This window comes from Mirounga angustirostris, unplaced genomic scaffold (genome assembly GCF_029215605.1).
Source record: "Mirounga angustirostris isolate CCGP_5_RB_7025 unplaced genomic scaffold, mMirAng1.0.hap1 SCAF_6, whole genome shotgun sequence".
Classification (NCBI taxonomy): domain Eukaryota; kingdom Metazoa; phylum Chordata; class Mammalia; order Carnivora; family Phocidae; genus Mirounga; species Mirounga angustirostris.
In genome coordinates, this window is record NW_026991714.1 from 23,953,340 (window position 1) to 23,977,955 (window position 24,616).

General features: G+C 36.6%; 1 long non-coding RNA gene and 1 pseudogene across 1 annotated transcript; both read left to right on the forward strand.

Moving 5' to 3' along the window:
- Positions 1-893: 893 nt before the first annotated feature.
- LOC123845334 (uncharacterized) lies at positions 894-9,658 on the forward strand. The gene is made up of 4 exons (XR_010412082.1): positions 894-963; positions 1,940-1,999; positions 7,193-7,245; positions 9,559-9,658. It is a non-coding gene; the product is annotated as an uncharacterized LOC123845334 (long non-coding RNA).
- Positions 9,659-24,230: 14,572 nt separating this feature from the next.
- On the forward strand, positions 24,231-24,373 carry LOC123847291 (U2 spliceosomal RNA; annotated as a pseudogene).
- Positions 24,374-24,616: the final 243 nt, after the last annotated feature.

Here is a 24,616-nt window from a genome sequence, read left to right on the forward strand (position 1 = left end):
GCCTCCCCATCTCTGTCTCATTTTCAGCTGTGCTGCCAGAGCGAGACTGCACCGCACCACTCACCTGTCGTCGTTCTGCCATCCTTGGTCCCCTAGCAGCAAATCCCGAAACCTGTACCTGGGAGGCAGAGGGGGCACTTCGCTCTCCAAATCAACCATCCTTCCTCAAAGAGTGGAAAACATAAAACGACGAATGGAGGAGAGAAGGGAGAGAGAAAGAAAATTCTGCGGAGTGGAGGGAGAGGACTAACAAGATGCGGGGGGCCACAGAGGGACGGGGAAGGGAAGGGGCCTGGGAGGGGGAGGGGTCGGCTCCGTGCCGGAAGCTGAGGCTGAAAGGGGGCTGGCTCCTCTCTCCAGAGGGTGTGATGGGGATGATGCAAACCGAGCCCAGGAGCAAAAGTCTGGCTCTGACAAGAATCTACGCTGCCGAAGAACCGCCCCCTGGCTCGGCACCGCCTCTGGTCCCCAGGACTCGGGGGAGGCGGGAATGCAAAAGTTACTTCGCGGAAAAAAAAAAAAAAAAAAAAAAACGAACACGCGCGGTACCTAGAAAGAGGGGAAGGGGCGTGCGCGCCGCGCGCTGGGGAGGCACTTTCCTAAAAGGCAGGGCGAGGAGCCTCCTCCGAGGGCAATCCCGGCAGCGGGTCCCCGCGCGGGCGTGCACGCGGCACAGCCCGGAGCGGGCGCGAGGGGGGACCGTGGGTTTGGTCCCAGCTGCGGCCAACCCGGCTCTCCCCGCCAGAGCCTTCGCAGCTGCCGCCGGGGGCCGAGCCAATGAGACTCCCCCTCATTAGCATAACACCATGACGGCATGGAGGTGCCTTGGGGACAACCAATGGGGGCGAGCCTAATTAGCGGATTCCCGGCCTCCAGACCCTTCTCCCGGAGGCGGGGGCCACAGAGTGTCGGGAGCGTTCCCAGGTGCCCCACGCGCCTTGGCTGTGCTCGCCTTCAGCTCGGGTAAGCGGGGTGGAAAGTGCACGAACGTGGAGAGGGAATCCCCGTTCCCAGCCTCAGGAAAGCCCCTTTTTTTTTTTCTTTTTTTCTCACAGTCTGAAAGAAAGGAAGGTGTTTCCCGGATTCTGGATAAGAATGAAGGGGCCACTTTAGGCCGCTGAATAGAAACATTTTGATGATGGCTGGGAAAGCACATCGAAACGCATGGAGGACCATGTACTAGCAGTGTCAATTAAATTACTGTTGCTATTAGTAGCGCTGTGGGCTTCCAGGTTGCATGGCCTTAGCCGTCGGAATGCCCCTCTTAGTGGCCCACGCTTTCAGAGGAAGAAGTGAATCCAAGAGTCCAGAGTTGGTTTTACAGTATCAGCCGCTGTACAAGCCCTAGTTCTGTTTGTGCAGATTGTCTTCTGCCAAGCTCTGATTTCATCAGGGTATACGCAGACACTCAGTACTTAACCACCTGAGAGGCACTGGGCCTGAAGACACAGAGACTTTGCCACCCATCCCCCATGCCCTCAGGAATCTTGATACCTAATATGAGACACAGTAATCAAACCACAGATAAAGAGATTTGGAAGTCTCCGTGAGATAACACACTTAATTCATGGAGGGGGGTCAAGGAAGATGTTGAAAGTGAACCAAACCTTCTATATTCGTTCAACAACCTATGTAAGGTGAGGGAAGAAAGCAGTGAAGCGAGCAGGGAGAATAGTAAGAGTGGGGGCAAACTGATTTGAAAAAAAAAGTTGGGTTTATTCAGGAGACAGGGGTTGATTTAGTATGGTTAATTCTCAGTCAGCTCACGTGGTGGAGGGTTTAGACACAAAGTTGGAAATGCAAGAAGAAATCAGCAAAAAGATAATATCAGATAAAATAGGATGAGTATCTAAACTTGAAGAATCACAGTAGAAATAGTCATACCCTATCTCTCTATATTCCAAATCTGACCCACCTCAAATGACATATCCTTTATTAGATTTCCTGATTCTTCCAGCTAATGATGATGCCTTCCTTCCTTTGAACACGTCATACCCCTGTGAGTATTTTGCTTTTAGTATTTATTATATTCTGGTCTCCTCCCCTGCCTGTGGCTTATCTTTCTAGCGCAGTACCTTCAAAATAGCAAAATCTCAGCAAATCTGTGTTGAGACGCATTAAAAGCTTTTAAACCTAGAAAATTAATATTTTTTTCACATTTACTGTAGCTCCAGAATTATGTATTTGTTTATGTTTCTTTTGCATGAACTTTGGTAATCACTGTGCCAAATGAGAAAGTTATATCACTACATTGTTAGTTTGGGGGTGGGGGGAGAATATATCCGGTTTATATTTTGGAGCTTATCATCTGCCATTACGGTAACTCTATGAAGTTTATTTGTTTAATAATCCAGGTTAATATTTTTATTTTAATAGTCTGCCTTTAGACATTTGGCATAAAACTAAAATATTTAATATCAGTAACAGACTCAAAAAAAAAAAAAGGACACTAAAAAAGAAAAAAATTATCTATTGAGTGTTAGACTCCTGAGTAGCTGGAGGTTAGAGAGTAAAGCAATAACATTTTACTTTAAAAAAGGCCGTGCACCCTTATTTTATTGTCACAGACTTAATTATTTGGCTTCCAAGTGCCCAAATAACATTTTAGGAGGAAGCAAATGCATTAAAAAGAAAAAAAATTAAAGAAATAACTAAAATCCTGCTCAGCTAATAGTGTCAGAGCCCAGCTGTTATGGATACAAATGGTACAAAGTATCGTGATGTGCCAAGCCAAACCAGTTGGAGACCCCTGCAGTAATGATACACTGATGTTCTGTGTGCTTTCACATTGTCAAAGTGAAGAATCTTACACTTCTAAATTTAAGAAAATTCTAAAAATAATGCAATATAAAAAATACTATCCTGACATTCTTAAAACAATATTTGGGCACTGAAACTTAAATTTATAATTGAAAGATCCTTTTGCTCTCCTTTATATTTTCTTTTCATTTTTCTTTAAGCAGATTTTATTTTTTTGTTGTTAATTTTGACTTTTAGTTCTCCCACCTGTCTTTCTACACTTTTATTCTGTTTTTTTTTTTTTTTATGTCATGTCATGTCATTTCCTGCTGGTAAAATATATTTTCCTCTCTCACTCTTTTTATCTTGGTTTCCTTTTTTCACTGTGCTCTTTTAATATCCCATTTCATAGACTCTTTTTCTCTCTGTGTGTATGAAAGCTTTCATTCTACCATAACATGGCACTCGATTTTTAGAAACAATTTTAAATGTGGTTCTATACATCACAATTTTGCACCTTACTCAATGGTTTTCTTAAGCCCCTTAATTAACATCTAGTGTAGATCAGAGCAATAGACTGGCTGGTCCCACACTAACAAAAGAGTACTCACCAAAAATCTTCTGATTTATTATGCTGATGGAGTAGAAAGTATCAAGAATGAGGATTAGGAAGAAGACTGATTCTCTAGATTTAATTTTTTTTTCTGAAGAATACTTTTGAAAATATCTTCTAGTTTCTTCTTTTTTTTAATAAGAAAAAAATTCTTAAAGTTTTGATTTCTGTACTTTGATGATTATGCTAATATTTAAATATAAAAAGAAAGAATTCATTCCCATGAGTGAAGAATGATTTTATTAACAAAAAAATTTATTGATAATTATCTTGTGAATAATGAACATAGTTGGAATCATAGAATATGATGAGGTTTTTGTTTATTTGTTTTTACCTAAAACTAAAAAGCATGGGCATGTAACATATATCATTTTTTGACAAAATTCTCAAAACTATCAATGATTATGTCTACTTACCCTGTAAAAGCTATTTGAAAATGAATTTTAAAAAGAAAAAAGCAACTTTCTATAGTTAGGCTACCCACTTCATAGATGCTTCATCTGTGGAGGCAGAAAAAGCGTATTCCACGTCTATTCTGATAGCATCATTTAGCTACATAACATGTCAGTGTGAAGAAAACATGTTTTCAATTATTTTTTAACAAATATTATTAAGTAGTTACTATGATTTGAACTCCTCATGGTCTAAAGGGTGAGAGGAGGAGGAGTACATGTGGGAGGACAGACCATCCAATAGCCATACTAGAATGTGAAAGGTCACATTCGTAATTAACACTCCCTGCTCTGTTGCTAAGGAGCACATAGAGACATCTAATTCTGGTCTATACTGAAGGATGAAAAAAATGAGTGAGTGAGTAAGGTGGAGGCAGAAGCAGCAGCAAATATACAGGTACAAATAGTTAACATAAGAAAGCAATGGCAGGGGCACTGGCTGTCTATGTCAGAAGAGCATGTGACTCTTGATCTCTGGGGATTGTGAGTTCAAGCCCCAGGTTGGGTGTAGAGATTACTTTAAATAAATAAATAAATAAATAAATAAATAAATAAATAAATAAATAAATAAATAAATAAAAGTAATGGCAGATTCTAGCAAGTGCAAAAGTATCATGTAGTTGGATCTCAGGGTGGGTGCCTACATGAGGAGGGAGCAGAAAGGGGGGAGAAAAATCAGCAGGAAGATTGGCAGCCATTTACTAAGAACCACATCTGGAGGGGCCTTGGGTACCATTGCCAACAAAGTGTGGGTTTGAACCGAACACAGTGATGAATCTTTTGAGGATTTTAAATCGGAAAGTGACAACGATCACATGATCGCTGTGTATATAACTGACTGGTGAGGAGGACAAGAATGGAAGAAGGGAGACCATTTATGAGCTATACAGTATTTCAGGTGAGCTTGCCAGTTGTCTGAAATGAGGCAGCGGTTACGTTGCAGATGGAAAGTAGAGGACAGATCTATAGGAAATTCAGAAGACAGTATTGACAGGACTTGATAATTGAGAGACTGTGAAAGTTAATGGAGAGCGAAGAATCGATGATACTCTTTAGGCTCCGAGGATGAGTAAATAGGTGACGAGTAGTACGGTTGGACAAGATGCAAATACAGAAATAGGTTTGAGTGAGCAAATTATTACACTTGGAGCCATCAGCAGAAGGTCAAATGGAGGAATTAAGAAAGTTTGGATATGTGAGTTTTAATACCAGGAGCAAATTTTTGTCCAGAGACAGCAAATTAGGGAGCATCAATATAGAGGTGGCTGTTGCAACAGAGGAAGGATAAATTCACCTGACCCTTAGTACTGTGAGTGGAGTCGTGTGGAGATGGAGCCCACAAAGGAGTCCAGGGAGAAGGAATGGATTAGTGAGCTGGGCACAAATCCAGAGGGAATTGAGTTTCTCCCGCCAGAGTATAGGGACATGTGTTTCTCTATATTCTTGATTAGTTTTATTCTGTGACCCTTGATTCAAGCTCAAATAGATCCTGTCTACAGGGGCAAAAAGGTAACAAAGCCTGTCCTATATTCTAAGCATGTCCAGCTACGTAAGCAGAATCATTTCTATTTCAGTAACATTGAAAAGAAGAAGCAGTAGAGAGAAAATGAAAAGGCAGAATACCATACTTGATTCACAAATTCCACCTGAAAAAAGACACAGTCACTCTCTGTTATATTCCAATCTGGGAAAATTGCATCGTAGCATAGGGGAAGGCCATTTGGAGACTTCATAAGAAACTATGCCGATACTTAACATTATTTACCCAATACTTCTGGGGTTGTTTGTCATTCTAAAAATAAAACTTGGCTGAGAGGTGAAATGTGAATGCAAACCTTATAATGGAAACCTGTCAGGAGACAGGTGACATTCTATTGTATTAATAGTAATATCCTCTGTGATCTTCCTCCTTGCTTTCCTCCCTCTTCTCATAGCTCCCTCTAAATGTACATCTTACTCAGCATCATTCTTAACAGTAATACATATTTCCATGTATCTGCTTCTAAACCCTCTTCACTTGACCGAGTTTTTTGGAGGGAGGATATAGAGGCAGAGGGAGAACTATTTAGTGCCAAATGTGCTTCAGTAACTTTGAAGCATGTTCTTCTACAGTAATCCAGGAATAACACCCACATTATTCTTCATTATTCACTTTTGGTGAGGAAAAACCTCCAGCAGGTTGGGAAAACTCCAGTTTTTATCTTGGATCCTTATGTTGGTAGGGTCCCAAATCCTGCTTATTGATAGAGGAGGCACCTTGTTCATGATCATCCCTCAGCCCTGACCCTTGTCATCTCCTAGCCTGCTAAAGCAAGGAATGACAGCTACCACTTTGCCTTTTTCACAGTTGTTGTCAATCAGTGGATGACTATCTAGTAAGGGAATGAGAAGCCACATGTATGAATGGATGAGGTCATAGCTTTGTCAAGCATCAGAGCTTGAAATATTTGAAAATGAATAGCTACAGTCTGAGTAGCTACTATGTGGCATATATCGGGTCAGGACTTTGCAACAATTCTGAAAATTAAATGACATTGTCCAAATTTAAAGGAAGGGAAAACAGGTTAAGATTTTATCGCCCAGCTACAAGGTGCCAGGCCAAGATTCAAAACCTTGATTTTGTGACTTCCAAATGCATACTCTTCCCAATATAGCTGAGAGAGAAGGTTTATGGTCAATACCAGTAGATATTCATGTTTACCAATTGGTAATCTAAATAATGAAATAGAATTATAAAATTGCCCTATTAATTCCCTACTGATCCACTTTGTTCCAGCCTCAATTACCTTCTTTTCCACCTGAGGGACTTCCCATCAATTGTTTGTCCTGATATTTTTCTTCCCCTCTTCCCACAGCTGCCTTATAATTTCTTTATCACTTCATCATAGAAAACTTCCCTACTCACCCAACACACTAGTCACTCTCTGTTATATCAAACTACTCTATGACCAATTTCAAATATCTCTTTAAAATATTAACAGTATCTAACTTTATTGTGTTTATTTCTTTGCTTTATTTTTTCCTTGCCCCTCCATTCCCAACACGATGTAAGCTCTGTAAGGGTAAGGATCTTGTTGGTCTTCCTAGCATGAGTAGTTTCTGGTGTAATAGTATGGACCTGAAAACAAAGTTTGCTGTATGATAAAAAACAAGAAAGGAAAGTAAGGGAGGGTAAAAAAAAAAGGGGGGGGGATAGGTTTGTTCAAGTAATTACCTAGATTTTTCCATTCCAATCTGGGAAAATTGCATTGTGCATTTAGACATTGTTTTTAAATGATTGTATATGTATGCATGTGCACGTGTCACACAAAACTAAGTAAGGCATGAAGATTTAAAAAGCATTTGTCAGAGCCTTATACTGAGATGTAATAGATTCTTTCTCATGCAGGGTTTGATTTGAGAAATACAGTAATGTTTTCATGAAGGAAAAAAGCATATAAGGTATGGTCATAGTAATTGAAATGGTTTTTCTTGCATTGAAATATTGTCATTGACTTTATTGATCCTCTGATTTAGAAATTTAATTTGTAAGGAGGAAAATGAGGTGATTTCGGTATTATTTCTATAATATATCAACAACTTATAAAATAAAATTACTATCTGTTCATTCCAGTATTTAAAATGACCCCAGACTCTTTAGTTTAAAATGTATAATAATTTGACAGCATTTTATATTAACAGACTAGATAGATATTCTTCTCATTTTGAAGATGATTAAACAGAGGCAAAAAAAAAAAAAAAAAAACTAAAGTAAGTCACTCAGCAGCCATTTCAGTATAAATGATATGGAAGTCCAATTTTCCTGATTATTATGCAATGTCCCTAGGCCACAAGCTAACAGTAGTTTTCATTGCAAATAACATGATGGTGCAAACACAGTACATAACAACAAGTCAACAAAGATTAGAAAACTTTCACAGTTTTTTAATTCACAACAGCATTAGATACATTGAGGTTACTGGTATATATGAATACATAAGATCCTTGACATTCACATATTTTATTTATCTACATATGTTGTAAACATTAATTATATTACCTTTATATACCAAATTTGGATTTTTATTTATTTTCATATAGCTCCACTTCAAAATATTAAATGGTGACTCTGTGTTCATTACCATCTTGATTTGTACAGTTTGAGTGTACAAATTATTTTTTAAAATGAGCATTTACTATACAATTTTCTGTTGTACAAAAATAAGAATGAAATTTTAAAAATTGCAAATACTGATACTAATGACAAGATGTTGGATATTCATACTTAGAGATTGAAAAAAGAGTGGAAATCAAGAGGTGTGGCCATAAGCTGCAGCTGTTTAGCTCACTTGAGCTTTCTATTTTCAGTCCTCAGGAAAAGAACAAAATTATATAAAATGAGATATATCACTGAAGCTAAAGATATATCATTAAAGAGGTTGACATATAAAGGTGATATATTATTCATGATTTCACCTTTTTTTTTTAGTTCTCTGAGATTGGACTACTTCATTTGACATGTTGCATGTATCGTTGGAAAGTAGTGAGCTAATATGTATCTCATTTTCAGTGAAAATGCTATCTTTTCACCCTTAGATCACTCTAACCTGAAGGGTACAAAAATTGTATCCTACCTTTTACACACACACACACACACACACACAAATTCTTAGTAAATCCTTTGCTGCAATTAGGCTCTAAATTCCAGCAGTGGGTAGAGCTTGACCTAAAACCTACCCTTACTCCTTGCCTCCCCTTACACCTGGCCCCATTGCTTCCCAATCCATCCGTCCAACTACCTGGAAAGCAATATTCTTTGTGATCAAATATACAAGTTCTGATTCTAGACTGCTTGGATTTAGAACCTGACACTGGCATTTATTTGCTGCTTGACCTTGAGCAATTTATTCACTGTGCTTCAGTTTCCCCTTCCACATAATGGAATAATTAGAGTACTTATTTTTGGAGGATCAAGTCCATTAATACACCTAAATATTTTAGAATGGTGTTCACCACATAATTTGTCATTTTTATTACATGTGTTTTTCAAAATATAGGTATCCACACATTTAGAAGTCTTTTTCTTAATATAAACTCATCTTTGCTGTTTAGCAACTAATGAATTTAATTATGCTTTTCAAATTTCACACAACTGGTTGAACAGCTTTGATTACCTTTTAAGAGATAAACTAAAGTATGTATCCTCAGAGCAATTGAAACAACATATAATGTACTAAAGTTACAAAGAAAAAAATCTGGCTGTTCAGTGATTCTTCTGAACTCCTATGGAAATAATAAATATGGATAATCAGAAAAGTACCTTAAATATTCTCTAGTCAGAAGCCAGATCATGTAGGCATTTAAAATTAAAACAAGCATCTTGAATTATATTCACATGCAAAGCAGAAAAAAAATATGCACCATATTGAGTTCAGATGCAACAAGCTGAACATGTGCTACAGAGCTAAATGAGTAATGCAATTTTTACACTGGGTCCACGCAAACTTTACAGTTGCAGAAAATAAGGATATGGCAAAAAGCAATCTGGAAATGTCATAGCCAAATCAATAATTAAGAGGAAAGTTCATCACCTCCTACTCAAATATCAATACAAAATATATTGAAATACTGATTAGCATGGAGAAATACAATATATGATATAATGTATATGATATATACATTAGGACTAACATTTTTAACAAGGCATTCACTCAGATTTAGGAAACATAAATAAGAAACAACTCTAATTTGTGCTCTGGTCTTTTTGCCTACAAGCCTATGAGCTTCACTTGGACTTGAGCCCTGGGAAAATCACCAAGTTGCACACTGTGGTACAGAGAAGCTGAATGCATCAGTTTTATTGACCAGACAGCCAAAAGTGAGTTTTTCAACTAATTTCCTATATCATTAATAGATTATTTTCCTAGTAGTTAACTACTAAATTGTATAAGGCCATGATTTCTCTATGACTTATCTGTTTTACCCAAGAAACACTTCAAAAATAATTTATCCATAGTTTAATATACTAGAACATGGGTCAAATGGGATCAAGATTGTGAAAATAATAAATTCAAAAAGCTTTGTTTTTTATTTTTCCCGCCAATTGTTCCTTCTTTCCCATTATTCTTCAATGTTTAAAACTCTTGCTGAGGATCAGCTCCCTGATAAACCCAATCACAGAAGAAGGACTGATGCCAAGTTCCTAGGTGAACTCAGTCACTTAGAAAGAGCAAACTAGAAGGTAGGTCATTTATTTATGCTGGAGTCATGTGAGAGCTAATAAGTAGGAATAAATCAAATAGGAGAGAAAATACAAATGCCCAAATCATCACTAAATAGTAATAAAGAGATCCATGTTAGAGATACTGCAGAAGCTGGATTGGACTCTGAAGGAAGAACCAAGTCAACAAGTCAAGTCAAAAGTGAAATGTGGATATCCTATACAAGGGGAAGATTCTAGAAACAACAATAGGCATTATAGGAAGACCATTAAGGTGAATATATGTCCAGATTAGTAAATTTTTAATTCTCAGAAAAGGAGATTTTGACACTATTAGTGAAGGCTAAGGCTCAAAATGTCCTGCTATATTACTTACCATGTTTTTGTTTATTAGTAACAGAATAACTGATCTACAGTGCCTTTTAAAAACTAAAGAAATCTATTATCTCACATATGGAGAAAATCAGAGGAAGAGCTGCTTTAGCCAAGACATGATATAGTGTGATATGATGTCACAAAAGACTCAGTTCCTCTACATTTAATTGCCCTGCCTTCCATGTTTCTCCCTGTGATTTAAGATGATTGCAGAAGCTCTGGGGCCTAGTTCATTCACTTCCACCAGCAATGAGAGCATCTTTAAACCTAGGATTTCCTACAAAACTTGGAGCTACAATGGTAAATACCCTGGATCTTTGGTTTTTAATCTGCAACTAAAGAATAAAGATCACTGAAATAGACCAGTCTTATGGTTTCTTCTTTCCCCTAATCCCTTTCAAAACAAAACAGAATAGACTTCAGTGACTCTGCACATGCTTTGATCATCGTGGGATTCTACCACCCATTCTCACATACCTGCATGGACATGATCCAAGTTGGGTCGAGCAGTATGGACAACAGGAAAGAGGACTCTTTCATGTATGGATATTGGGAGCAAGAAATTCTCTTTCTGCTGGGGTTTCTAACTAGGAACAACATGTGTTCTTCATATGAATGACTTGAAAATAACCAGCATTTTGCAGCAACACAAGACAAAGGAAACACCACTCTTAGAATACCCAGTCATAGGAATCAATAAATTCTCTTTTTACTTAAGATGGTTTCAACTGAATTTCTATCACTTGTACCTGAAAAAATTCCTAACTAATAAATATATTTATATCACATACGGCAACCTCTTCAATGATGCTGTGAATAATTACTAGTTGTTTTTGGCCCAATATCAGAATGATTTCCTAATAAAACTAAGTGATATAACAACTTTACATTTTGTTTTTCAGCAAATTCCACTGCTGTTTGGATGTTAATTTTCAAATTCTTGGCATGCACCAGTATTCCATGTTCAGGTCCCAAATTTTGCATTCTGCAGTAATTATACACTCACCACAAAGCATCATACCACCTAATCTCATAGAAAAATGTAAAACATTTTATAATAATAACAGGCTTTAAAAGATAAGCAATTAGAAATATTTTTACTGACCAGTTTTATCCAACTTCAGTAAACTAAGCATTCTTCCCTTCCGTAGTTTTATCCGTTTTCTTCTAAATGGCAAATGAAACAACAATCAAATATAAAAAATGAAGGCTGCTATATCTTCAGTGAGACATGGGGACAGTCACAGCCCAAATCACAGTCTCCAAATAGAAATTAAAAAAAAAAAATTATTGGGACCAAAATGGCAGAAGGTGTCAGGAGCAAGTACAAAGTTCTAGAGATACTTTAAATAGTGCAGAGTTCCCTCAAAGTAGATGACACAGCTCTGAAAGGATCATGGAAACCTTACTTGAAAGGTGTGAGTGGAATACAGGTCCTCTAAAGCAAGGCTGATGAGGGAGGGAAGGCTGAATAAGAAGCTACATAGATATGTCATCTTTTCAGAAAGTGGACAAGAAGAGAGTCATTTGGTGATAGCTAATCAAAGCCAGGCAAAAATAAATAGCTGCTAAATATATCATAGACACCTGGAGCATAGGGCTTTCCTGTGAAAACTCTGAAGACTTTCTGCTCAAGACATGAGAAAGGTAAATAATGAGAGGAGACTTCCCTTGAGGAGATGACAAAACAGAGATGATGAAAGTGTGTCCTAAACTTCTGGCACTTCAGCTTTCACCTCTCATCCATAATTAATTTCAGCACATATCTGAACCAGGTACACATGCCCCATTTAAAATTAGTAAAAAATCAGAAATAAATGACATGCACAAATAAAAAATTAAATGAGTAGGAAAAGAGAAATGCAAGAAGAGAAAAGCTTATAAAGAAAATAAGACTAGAAGAAAGTTACCATGAATCAGCAGCTAGTTTCTAATTAATCAAGTCTTCTTGAGTTCAAATGAATTCTTAAAAAATGAAGAAAAAAATTAGTAAGACTAGAAATGTGAAATAAGATCACAGACTCAGAAAAAAATGTGACATAAAACAATTACAGGGGCATCTGGGTGGCTCAGTTGGTTGGACCACTGCCTTCGGCTCAGGTCATGATCCCAGGGTCCTGGGATCCAGCCCTGCATCGGGCTCCCTGCTCCGTGGGGAGCCTGCTTCTCCCTCTCCCTCTGCCTGCCTCTCTGCCTACTTGTGCTCTCTCTCTCTTTGTCAAATAAATAAATAAAATCTTAAAAAAAAAAAAATTATAGAAATCAACATTAGAAACAGTGTATACATATATACATACACATTTGTATTCTATATTTTGGGACATAATAACAAATGTGAGAGAATCAAATACAAGTTGAATAAAGAAAGACTAAATAAAACAGAGATCAAATCATAGATATTGAAGAGAAAGGAAATACAATATATGCATAATTGTTGTTACTAAATATGAGAACAGAACATATACTCAGTAATACCAGTTATGAGAACAGAACACAGTAATACATGCACATAGAACACATATTTAAAAATCCAAAGGTTTAGGTGGCTTAGTCATTAAGCATCCGCTTTGGCTCTGGTCATGATCCCAGGGTCCTGGGATCCAGCCCAGGGAGGAGCCTGCTTCTCCCTCTCCCTCTGCCTGCCCCTCCCCCTGCTTGTGTTCTCTCTCTCTCTCTCTCTCAAATAAATAAATAAAACCTTAAAAAAAATTAAAAGCATCTTATTGGCATCCAGGGGATAAATCATGCAAAAAAGAAAAATATGAATGACATTAGGCATTTGCACAGGATCCTATGTTAAAAATGAGTGAAATATTTATGAAGTACATATGAAAAAGACGCGTGACTCAAGACTTTTTATTCAGTTAAGTTGACATTTTAGTATAAAAGAAATAAATTCATGAATATGCAGGAAACCATGAAATAGAGTCCAAAAGCCTGTCTTAAAATTTTGATTATGAAATGCAAGGGAAAAAAGAGATGAATCAAAATTAAGATCTGAATAACTGAGAAGCCACAGTTGGAAAGCACTGGTGGTAAAAAAAGAAATCCACTCAGATATAAAACTAAGATTTGAAGAAAATGGAAAAATTAGTTATGAAATTCAGTGTAAATCTTAGAACCATAGAATAAACGTTAAACCTAACAAAATCAAGAAGTAACGAAAGGAGGATGTTGGAAGCACACTTGAGTTTTTTATATGAAATACATCCATGGAACCTGCTTTGGACAATAAAATGAGAGTTGAAGTGATTTGTGTGATCTCTAGGAAGAAGCTTTCAGAAATTATATACAATTAGCTAGATAGCTTTCCCTCTTTCCTAGTGACTAGCAGCATTCCAGATGGCCTAGATCTTGAGGTAAGAACAAGATAATACTGTAGTCAGTCAGTGAGTTGCCCATTAAAAACAAACAGTATGAGTGAGAAATAATATAGGCAAACATAATATAGTTATATAAGTATATTACAAAACAAAATTTGTTTAAATTTTTTTGCACTTTTTGCACATTCTAAATACAAATGATACTTTGTATGCCTGTATTTTGCATATCTATATTTTTATATATAAAAATAATTACAAATACCGTCATAAGCCATTAAAATTCAAGGTTTATTTTTTACCACCACTTTATCTAACTATTGGGGCACTTGGAACTTTCTGAAACTTTCCATGGCATAGTATTGGCTTCTGGAACTTAGCAGAATTAAATGAAAATATTCTCTCTCTTACAAAAAAAAAAAAAAAAATAGGCCATCAGTATTCTCACATATCAAGAAAATATCAGTTGAGGGTCACCTGGGTGGCTCAGTTGGTTAAGCATCTGCCTTTGGCTCAGGTCATAATCCCAGGGCCCTGGGATCAAGTCCCACATTGGGCTCCTTGCTCAGTGGGGAGCCTGCTTCTCCCTCTACCTGCTGCTCCCCCTGCTTGTGCTCTCTCCCTCTCTTTCTGAAAATAAATAAATAAATAAAATACTTTAAAAAAAAAGAAAATATCAGTTGACAATCAAAGATTATCAAACACACACAGAATCTTGCTCTCAGGAGTAAAAGTGAGCAAAAACAACAGTAAAAACATTGATAATTATATGGACTTTAGATATTGAAATTATCAGTCACATAATATAAAATAAATATGAAAGTCTGAATAACCTAGAATGCAGCACATTTAAAAGAGAAATAGAGTATATATAGAGAAGGCATCATACGTCTCTAACCTGAGTCCCACAAAGAGAACATAAAAAAAGAAAAATAACATTTGAAGAGATCAAGACTGCGAACTTTTCAGAACAAATGGAAAATAGATAGGAAGCAGGGAATGCAGAAGGCATGTAAATAAGTAAATAAAAATCCACAACTAGACATATATGAATAAAACATAAAAACACCAAAGACAAAAAGAAAATCTTAAAGCAGACAGAAATAAAGGACAAATCACCAATAAAACTGCTAGACTGTAGGAAGCCTTTTAAGCAAAGATGGGAATTAAGATAAAGAAATACTCTCTTTATGACAAAATAAAAATCAGCCTCTAACTGAGTACTCAGGAATACTATCTTTGAAGAAAAATTATGAAAAAAGATTATTTTCATGTAAAAATCTAAGAATTTACTAAAAATAGACCAATTCAAATGATAATCTCATCCAGAAATACCCATACAAACATACCCAGAAATAATGTTTAGCCAAATATGTGGGCATCCTGTAACCCAGTCAAGATGACACATAAAATTAACCATATATGCCTCTATTAAATAACAACAAAGGAATGGATTAAGCTGCAATTAAGTTGGTAAATCTATAGGTAAATTTAAATAAACTTTGCTTAAAAATTAATAATTTTTAATTAGTGGTGTTTAAAAAAAGGACAGAATGAAAATGTTGCACAATAATAGCATGTAAATTGGGAAAGGCATAAACAGATTTCTTTTTTAATATTCCAAATTTATTTACATTTTTTAATTTAATTTAATTTTATCATGTTATGTTAGTCACCATACAGTACATCATTAGTTTTTGATGTAGTGTTCCATGATTCATTGTTTGCATATAACACCCAGTGCTCCCTGCAATATGTGCCCTCCTTAATACCCATCACCAGGCTAACCCATCCCCCCACCCACCTCCTCTCTAAAACCCTCAGTTTCTCGGAGTTCATAGTCTCTCATGGTTCGTCTCCCCCTCCAATTTCCCCCCCTTTGTTTTTCCCTTCCTTCTCCTAATGTCCTCCATGCTATGCCTTATGTTCCACAAATAAGTGAAACCATTTGATAATTGACTTTCTCTGCTTGACTTATTTCACTTAGCATAATCTCCTCTAGTCCCATCCATGTTGATGCAAAATTGGGTATTCATCCTTTCTTTTTTTTTTTTTTTAAGATTTTATTTATTTGACAGAGAGAGACACAGCGAGAGAGGGAACACAAGTAGGGGGAGTGGAAGCGGGAGAAGCAGACTCCCCACCAAGCGGGGAGCCCAATGCAGAACTTGATCCCAGGACCCTGGGATCATGACCTGAGCTGAAGGCAGATGTTTAAAGACTGAGACACCCAGGCACCCCGGTATTCATCCTTTCTGATGGCTGAGTAATATTCCATTGTATATATGGACCACATCTTCTTTATCCATTCATCTGTTAAAGTGCATCTCGGCTCTTCCCACAGTTTGGCTATTGTGGACATTTCTGCTATGAACATTGGGGTACATATGGCCCTTCTTTTCACTACATAAACAGATTAATTAAGTATTAAATTTTGTGAGGATGACTAAGATATGGATTAATTTTATATTTATAAATCTAAATTTGTATGCTAAAATTTAAAAATAACCATTTAAGGAATAAAATTAGAAGTAGGAAAAATGAATAAGAAAGTGAAACTGAAGAAAAAAACAAAGTCAAGAAAGGAGAAAATAGGAAAGTGTAGAAATAGGTAATAATCATGAGATGGTAGGGAAAATAATGAAAACAGTTGATAATCAACAATCACACTAACTGGGCTAAACTTCACAGTGAAAAGACACTTGTTAAATTGAACTGAAACAAAACTCCATTACACTGCAAAACAGCAGAGTTAAAGAGCATCAGTGCATAATGGCAAAGTGTTCATTTAACAATCTCTTGTAAGTTTTAAATTGTGTCTACCTAACAACAGGAGAAGGAGGGAGAAAGGAAAGGAAGAGGCAGAGAGAGAGAGAAGAAAGTGAAATAACAGACTTACAAGGAGTGATTGACAAATGTATCCTCATTCTGTGTTATGTCATCTTAGCTCTCAGTAGTTCATGAAATAAACATTTTTAAAATAGCAAGCAATTTGAAGGGTTTGATCAGGCACCATTACCAAATTAGAACTAATATGTATAGAATATTACACCATAACAGTTGAAGAATGCATATTTTTCATGCACAAAAGTGATAATGTGCCATGTCATAAAAGCAGTTTTTAAAACTTACAAATTGGGACACCTGGGTGGCTCAGTTGGTTAAATGTCTGCCTTTCGCTCAGGTCATGATCCCAGGGTCCTATATCAGGCTCCTTGCTCAGCCAGGAGCCTGCTTCTCCCTCTGCCTGCCGACCTCCTGCTTGTGCTCTCTCTCTTTCTGACAAATAAATAAAATCTTAAGAAAAAATAAAATAAAAATTTACAAATAGTTGCTATCATAGGGACTTCAATGTCTTATGACAGTGCCTTAAGGAGGATGACAGTAAGCAAAGATGACTAAAATAAAACTGCATTTGGAAATACAAAAACAAACACAACCCATGGATCATAGAATAAATCACCACTGAAAATTAGGCAATACATAGAAATGTTGAAAAATGGAAATACTAGGTATCATAACTCAAGAGTATTGGGTTGAAGCAAAACAGAGGCAAACAGACAGTCTAAAATTCTTACATTAAAAAAAAATAGTGTAAAAGTTAATGAGCTAAAAAATCATTAGATATCTATCTTACAGAATTAAAAGTACAGCAATAATAAATCCAACAAAAGTAGGAGGGAAATAATTAAGATAACAGAAGATAATGAAGTTGGAAAAACAGGGATGAATAAGGTTAAAAGTTAGTTTCTTTGAAATGAATAATAAAATGAATAAACCTCTGATAAGATTAATCAGAACTAAAAGAGAATAGAATTAGGGCGCCTGGGTGGCTCAGTTGGTTAAGTGACTGCCTTCAGCTCAGGTCATGATCCTGGAGTCCCGGGATCGAGTCCCGCATTGGGCTCCCTGCTCAGCAGGGAGGTCTGCTTCTCCTTCTGACCCTCTTCCCTCTCATGCTATCTCTCATTCTCTCTCTCAAATAAATAAATAAAAATCTATTTAAAAAAAAGAATAGAATTAAACATTAAGAATAAAGAAGTGTGTCTAAATAACGTACGACTTCTGAATTTGAGGCGAACCTAATATAGTCCATGATGCCATTTCTTTGAATTATGGTCCAAATTGTTCCCAACATGGTAACTTGGGTGGTACTTGGACTTTGACTTCATTCAAGGTCAACCTGTGTTATTCGGTTGTGCTAGAATGGCTCATGATGTGATATAAACAGTTTTCTCAGGAGAGTAATTTTTAAAAAGTCATCATTGTTACAGAATCTGAACATCCCCTGAGAGTTAATATTGTTCTAAGATTTGTCCAACCTATTGAAGATTTGTCATTAGCATGACTTGATTTTCTCTTCCGAGTCACTCTTATGTCAGCATGGGAACAGTAATGGCCACTTTCTTATCTAAGCCTCTGTGGCTTGAAGTGGCTTCCATTGCCTGGTCAGGGCTGTAAATGTTGTAAATAACTAAAGATAGTGTTTCTGCTTGCACTAGTTCTCCGGTGAGGACATCTAGTACTGTTTCTTTTAGTCTAAAACATGGTGTTAGCTGTCCAAGCAAGCATCCCTTAGCACATGGCCATTCCCAGTCACTATTCTTCTGAGTTTTTTTAAGTCAGGGACAGGGGTCACCAGTGATTACATCCAAATAAAATGCCCATACATTTGAGCAGTTGAAACGTTCATATCAACGATATAGAAAATTCTCAGCTTCAAGGAGTACTAACTTCTACCCTTACAAGAAGAAAAAGTGGGAAAAATCGAAAATCAATGACTTCTTAAACCCAACAAAGAACTGCCTTTGCAGGCAAACCACCACCCCGACATCTGGTGAGGGGTAAATCTAAACAGGCATGGCCCAGATCTGTTTATCCAGACCAGAAGTCACCAGAGCCATAACTGGTTAGATTTAAATGATAATTGTGACAAGTTGCTGGAGACTAAGTATGGTCTAGAGTGAGAATGAGGAACTCCTGGGACTGCAGTCCTGTAGGGAACCCCTGCATTTTTGTGGGCTTTACTTTGAGGAACACCAGATTCTTACAATGAAGAGCCAAGAAAGATTTCCCTCCTAGATCTACAGAAGGAGAGGGAGAGCAATCCTTCTGAAATAAGCCCAGAGCCTTTTCCATAACAAAGGCCCACTCTCCAGAGCAAAGACTACCAGAACCTTGTCCCAGAGTCCTGGGGAAAACGACCTTCCTCTCACTCCAGGCCCATCTACCCTTCCTGTCTCATCTTAATAGGGAAGATTTGAAAAAAACAAAAACAAAACAAAACAAAACAAAAAGCCCTCCTGTGCAGGTCACAAGCCCAAGATCCAGGCCCACTGTAAGAATGAAATTTAATTGGTGGACTATAAAATGCCCCCTCTCTCCTCCATACCTTACCACCATACCAACAGGGCTCCTGCTGTTTACAGGTGAAAAAGCTGCAAGACACAGACTTTTTCTGAGGAAGAGTATGTAGGGAAGCTGAAAGTCCAGAAAGGAGACAAAAGTAAGGACACTAGAGAAATTTGAATTCTCTGGCACCCATAGCTTCAGCAAACATGAAACAAAGCCCAGTTCCTAATCAGATCACATATATCCTCACAGTAGATACCTATTTACCTCAGTTCCTATCATCTGACAGATCCTGTGTTATATTACCAGATATATGAAAAGACAACAAAAACCACAGTCTGAAGAGCCAGAGCAAACATCAGCTATGACACAGTGGTTGGAATTATCAGACAGAAGATTTAAAATAACTATGATTAATATGTTAAATGTTTGCCAACTGTACCTGCAAACATTTTTTTTTAATATTAAGAGCTTCAATAGGAAAAAATAGGCAATATGCAAAAACAGATGGGAACAAGGAGATAAAGATTCTGAGAAAGAATCTAAAGGAAATGTTAGAAATCAGAAACACAGTAACTGAAATGAAAAACTGCCTTTAGTGGTCTCATCACTAGACTGAACATGGCTAAGGAAAGAACCAGTGAGTAGTGAATAGGTCAACAGAAAATTTCCAAACTAAAATTCAAAGAGAAAATAATAATAACAATAAAACAGAACAGAACCTCTAGGAAAATTTCAAAAGGAGTCAAATATGTGTAATTAGAATATTAGAAGGAGAAGAAACATAGAAAGGAACAGAAGAAATACTTGAAATAATAATGGCCAAGAATTTTCAAAAATTAATGATAGACTCCAAACCACAAATCCAGGAAGCTTAGATAACACCAAGCAGAATAAATTCCAAAAAAAGTGCTCCTAAGCATATCACATTCAAACTTCAGAAAACCAAAAACACAACAAACACAAAATCTTAAAGAATATATAGAGAAAATCCCCTTATCTATTAGAGAAACAAGGATAAGAATTATGGCCAAGTTTTCATCAGAAACTACAAAAGCAAGAAGAGAGTAAAATGAAATAAAATATTGAAAGAATAATCTATTGACCTAGAATTCTATATCCAGCAAAATCGACTTTCAAGAGTGAAAGAGAAATAAAAATTTTCTCAGACAAACAAAAACTGAGGGCTTTCATGTATGATAGACCTGCCTTACAAGAAATGTTAAAAGATTTTCCTTAGGCGAAAGAAAAATAATATAGATCAGAAGCTAGAATCTACATAAATAAAAACTTCAGAGTAAGAAATGAAGGTGAAATAAAATCTATTTTTCTTATTTTTAGTTAATCAACTATATAGGCTGTCAAAAAAAAAAAAAAAAAAAAAAACAGCAAGTACAGTTGAGACACAAAATCCAAAACAATAACCATGTCAAATTTGGTATCTGCAAATTCAAGAATGTTTGGAGTCTTCCCCTGGGAAGCAAGTAGGGGATCAGGTCCTATAACTGGTTCTTATCCTCACTTATGCCCTCTTTAATTTTTTGAGTGTCAATCTAGGTTTTGGCATCAACCTCTTTGCTTGGCTGCTATAGATTCACTTGTCTCTTATTTTATCAATTTCTTGGCCTTCAGCCATAGAGCATTTACCTTTCCACAGTTTTTCTCCAGATCCCAAATGACCTGGACTAATCTCTGGCTGCCAGCCATCTTAAAGTTGGGGTTTTCTTTCTGTACAAATCCAGCTCTTTTTCAAATGACCTGTTTGCTTTGGGGATTTTAGAGGCTAACAAACTCTTCTGCTCTTTTCCTTTCTCCCTGGGGCCTGCATCAGACATTTCTGAGGTCTTGCTAGGTGCTGAGTTAGTGAACCCCATGACTATCCTGCCTCCTCCTAAGCTCTGAATAGAATTCTCAGCAATTTCTCTGAAAGACCAGGGTTGGTGAACACCCTGCCCAATCTTGATTACTGGCTACCTTGTAACTGGTCTTCCTGGTGACCTGTCATTGCCTCGAGGTGGGAAAACTTCAGTTTAGTCCAATTAAACTCCTGCTTCCAAAAGCACATGGCCCCAGGACAAGTGGAGCATGCCCCATGTTAAGAGGCAACTATCAGGCAAGGGAGCCACAGATAAATACCATTAGTGCCTTACAGTATGTATATTGCATGGGATTTATTGGAGGTTGAGAGTAGAGTTGCAAGCAGAGAAGTAGTGGGTCACAAGCAGTCTCCTGAATTTCAATTGCTCCACAACGTAAGTCAAGTATAGACTCCAAAAGAGAGGACTGCTCAGGTGAGATTCCTTAAGAAAGAACAAGTCCTACTCCCACTGCATGTTCCATATTTGTAGGTTAACCTACGAGGAGCTAAAGAACATCTTCTTTCTCTAAATAAAAGAAATGTGTCAAAGAATCTCAGAACCTAGGAGAAACACTAATGGTGTGTACCTGGAGGACCACAGTCCACATACCAAAAGCCCGTATTTTATCTCCTCAATCTTATGAAAAGAAGAAACAAAATCAAAACTTTAACTTCATGTCTCCTTACCTCAAGTTTTACCTATTTATGTCCTATTTATAGCAAAAGTCATGGACAATATTCAATGTCATCGCTTCATTTTTTAACCCCACTCCAGGAAGATTTTACTCTTTCCATACCACTAAAAATTATTTGGTCAAGGTAATCGATGATTCTAATGTTGCTAAATCCAATGGTTATTTTTTTAAAGGATAAATCCATCTTTTCGGTTGCTTAGGCCCCCCAAAAAAAACTATAGAGCATTTTTGAGTCCTATTTTCCAATTACCCACTATATCTATTTTATCAGGAATTTGAGCTATGCTTACCTTAAAATTGTATAAGGATCCTACCACTTCTCATGACTTCTAGTGCTAGTATTCTGATCTAATCTACCATTAGCACTCAGTTTAATGCTTTCTCTACTTCTTTCCTTGATCTGCCATAGCCTGTTCTCAACACAACAGCCAGAGAAATCCTTAAAAATATAAGTAAGATAATGCCATTCTTTTCCATTGCTTAACATGATACAATAAATCCCCATTTACTCAGAGTAAAAGTCAATGTTATTATTAAGGCCTTAGAGGCCCCAGAGGATATTGTTCCCTCTCTGAATGTATGTCTTACTACTGTCTTCCTCCACATTCCTGCTTCAGGGTACACCTTGTTTTTTTCTGCCCAGACATATACATGAATTTTTCTCCCCTCCTTCAAGCCATGCTCAAATGTAATTTTTTCAGTGAGGCTTACTCTGACAGATCTATTTAAAACTTGAACTTATACCCTCACGGATAGTATCAAGAACTGGTGAGGATGTACGGCAACTAGTACTTTCATAATTGTACAGCCATTTTGGAAAACAATTTAGCAGATTCTTATAAATTTAAGCAAACACTTATGATAGGAACCAGCAAATCCACCCCTAGGTATTTACCCAAGAAAAGGAGATTTTTATGTCCATACAAAGGCCTGTATACAAATGATTATACAGCTTTATTAATATTCTCCAGAAACAAGAAATAACCTAAATGTTTGTCAACTTGGAAGTGAAAAGCACATTGTGATACATCCGTACACCTGAATGCTACTCAACAATAAAAATAAATGAACTACTGGCCTATGCAACATTGTTACTAAAACTCAAGCTCTGCTGCTCACCTCTGAAAAGTCAATACATAAAAGACAATTGTTGGTTGGGAAGGAAAGATTTCTTTACTCCCCAGGCCAGAAACCAGGGGATTCAGCTGAAAGATGTCCAAAGATCACCTCTGAAGTTCCAGGTTAAGGAGCAGGGTTTTAAAAGGGGAAATTCAGGGTAAGAGATTACATACATATTGATGAAAAGGGCAGGGAAACTTAGGACTAACCATGAAGGAAGATAGAGCCTGTGCATTGAGCAAACATAGATGTAACATACATCTCATGTTCCTTTTCGGATGGAGACTTAACACCAGGAGGACACATAATTTGGTCCCTGACATCAGGAGGTTATCATAGGACAAAGAGAAGATGCTATAGGCCTGCTCTGAGAGCTGGTATAAACTAGATGGAGTCTTGGACTCATTATCTTGGATAAGGAATGCAAGGCCTTGCTTGTTTATAGGCTGGAATCATATCAGGTGACCTTGAATCCAGGCTTCTGCAGAGATAGCTAATGGATTTGTTAGTGGGTCCTGAAAAAAAACACAATAGCTGATTGGGGAAAACAGTTTTCTGAAAAACAAGCTTTAAACTTTCTGCTAGTTTTAACCACCTCAACGCTATAGGGCATGGTTTCAATACCATGAATGAATCACAAAATCACTCTTCTAAATGAAAAATATTTGAAACAAATGACTACATATATTATAATTCTATTTATAGGAAATTTAGGCAAAAGGAAAGGTATAAGGACAGTAATAAAATTAATATTTGAGAAAAAATGGAAATGAAAAGATACTGAACACAAAAGGATACCAAGGAGTACTTTTGGTGATGGAAATATTCTATCTTGATTGTAGTGGTAGCTTTATGACAGCGTTTGCCAAAATTCATTGAACTGTATACTAAAATAAAATGAATTTTACTGCCTACAAATTATACTGAAATAAACATTTTTCTTAAAAGACAAAGTTGTTTTTTGGCAAAGATTAGTGTAATTAACAACATTCTGACAATATTGCTCAAATAAAAAGAGAACACACATATGCAATGTTGAGAATGAGAAAAGGGACATAACTCCAGTTACAGCTATAACTGACATGATGACAGTAATATATAAACACTTCTTACAGAAAATTTACAAAAATAAACAAAATTGATAAAACTGAATCAAGAATCAAGAGGAAGCCACAGTAACCCAATAACTATTAAGATACTTGAATCTGCAGTTAAAACCCAACCAATATAGAAAAACAAGGTCCAGATGATTTTAAGGCAATTTATACTCCACTTTCAAAGAATAGATCATTCCAATTTTATACAAAGTTTCCCAGAGAATGCAAAAAAAGGGACAATTCCAATATTCCCTTTGAAAAGCCATGTAACTTATTATTTAAATTAGGTTTGGATACCATAAGAAATAGATATTATAGGCGGATATCAATTGTGAAAACAAATGCAAAAAAAAGAAAGAAAGAAAGCAAACCAGTTCAGCAATATAAATCAAAGTTAACATAACATGAGTAATCGCTTCTCGGCCTTTTGGCTAAGATCAAGTGTAGTATCTGTTCTTATCAGTTTAACATAACATGAGTAATTTGAATTTATTCCAGCAATATGTTTGTGTTGATATTATAGAATTTTTTAAATTTATGAATATATACCAGATTAAAGGGAGGAAACTGTGTAATAAACTCAATAAATGAAGAAAAAAGTGATAAAATGTAACACCCATTAATGGCAGAAAGTCATAAAAAAGAAATATATGAAAGCCTCCTCAATGTAGGAGAGTAGCAACATTCTTAATGAAAACATACTGATATCATTCTCCTTTCCATCAGAAAAAAAGAAAAAAGAATATCTCTATTCAGCTTTTATCAATGTTGTCCTAAAAATCTGTGCCAATGCAGCA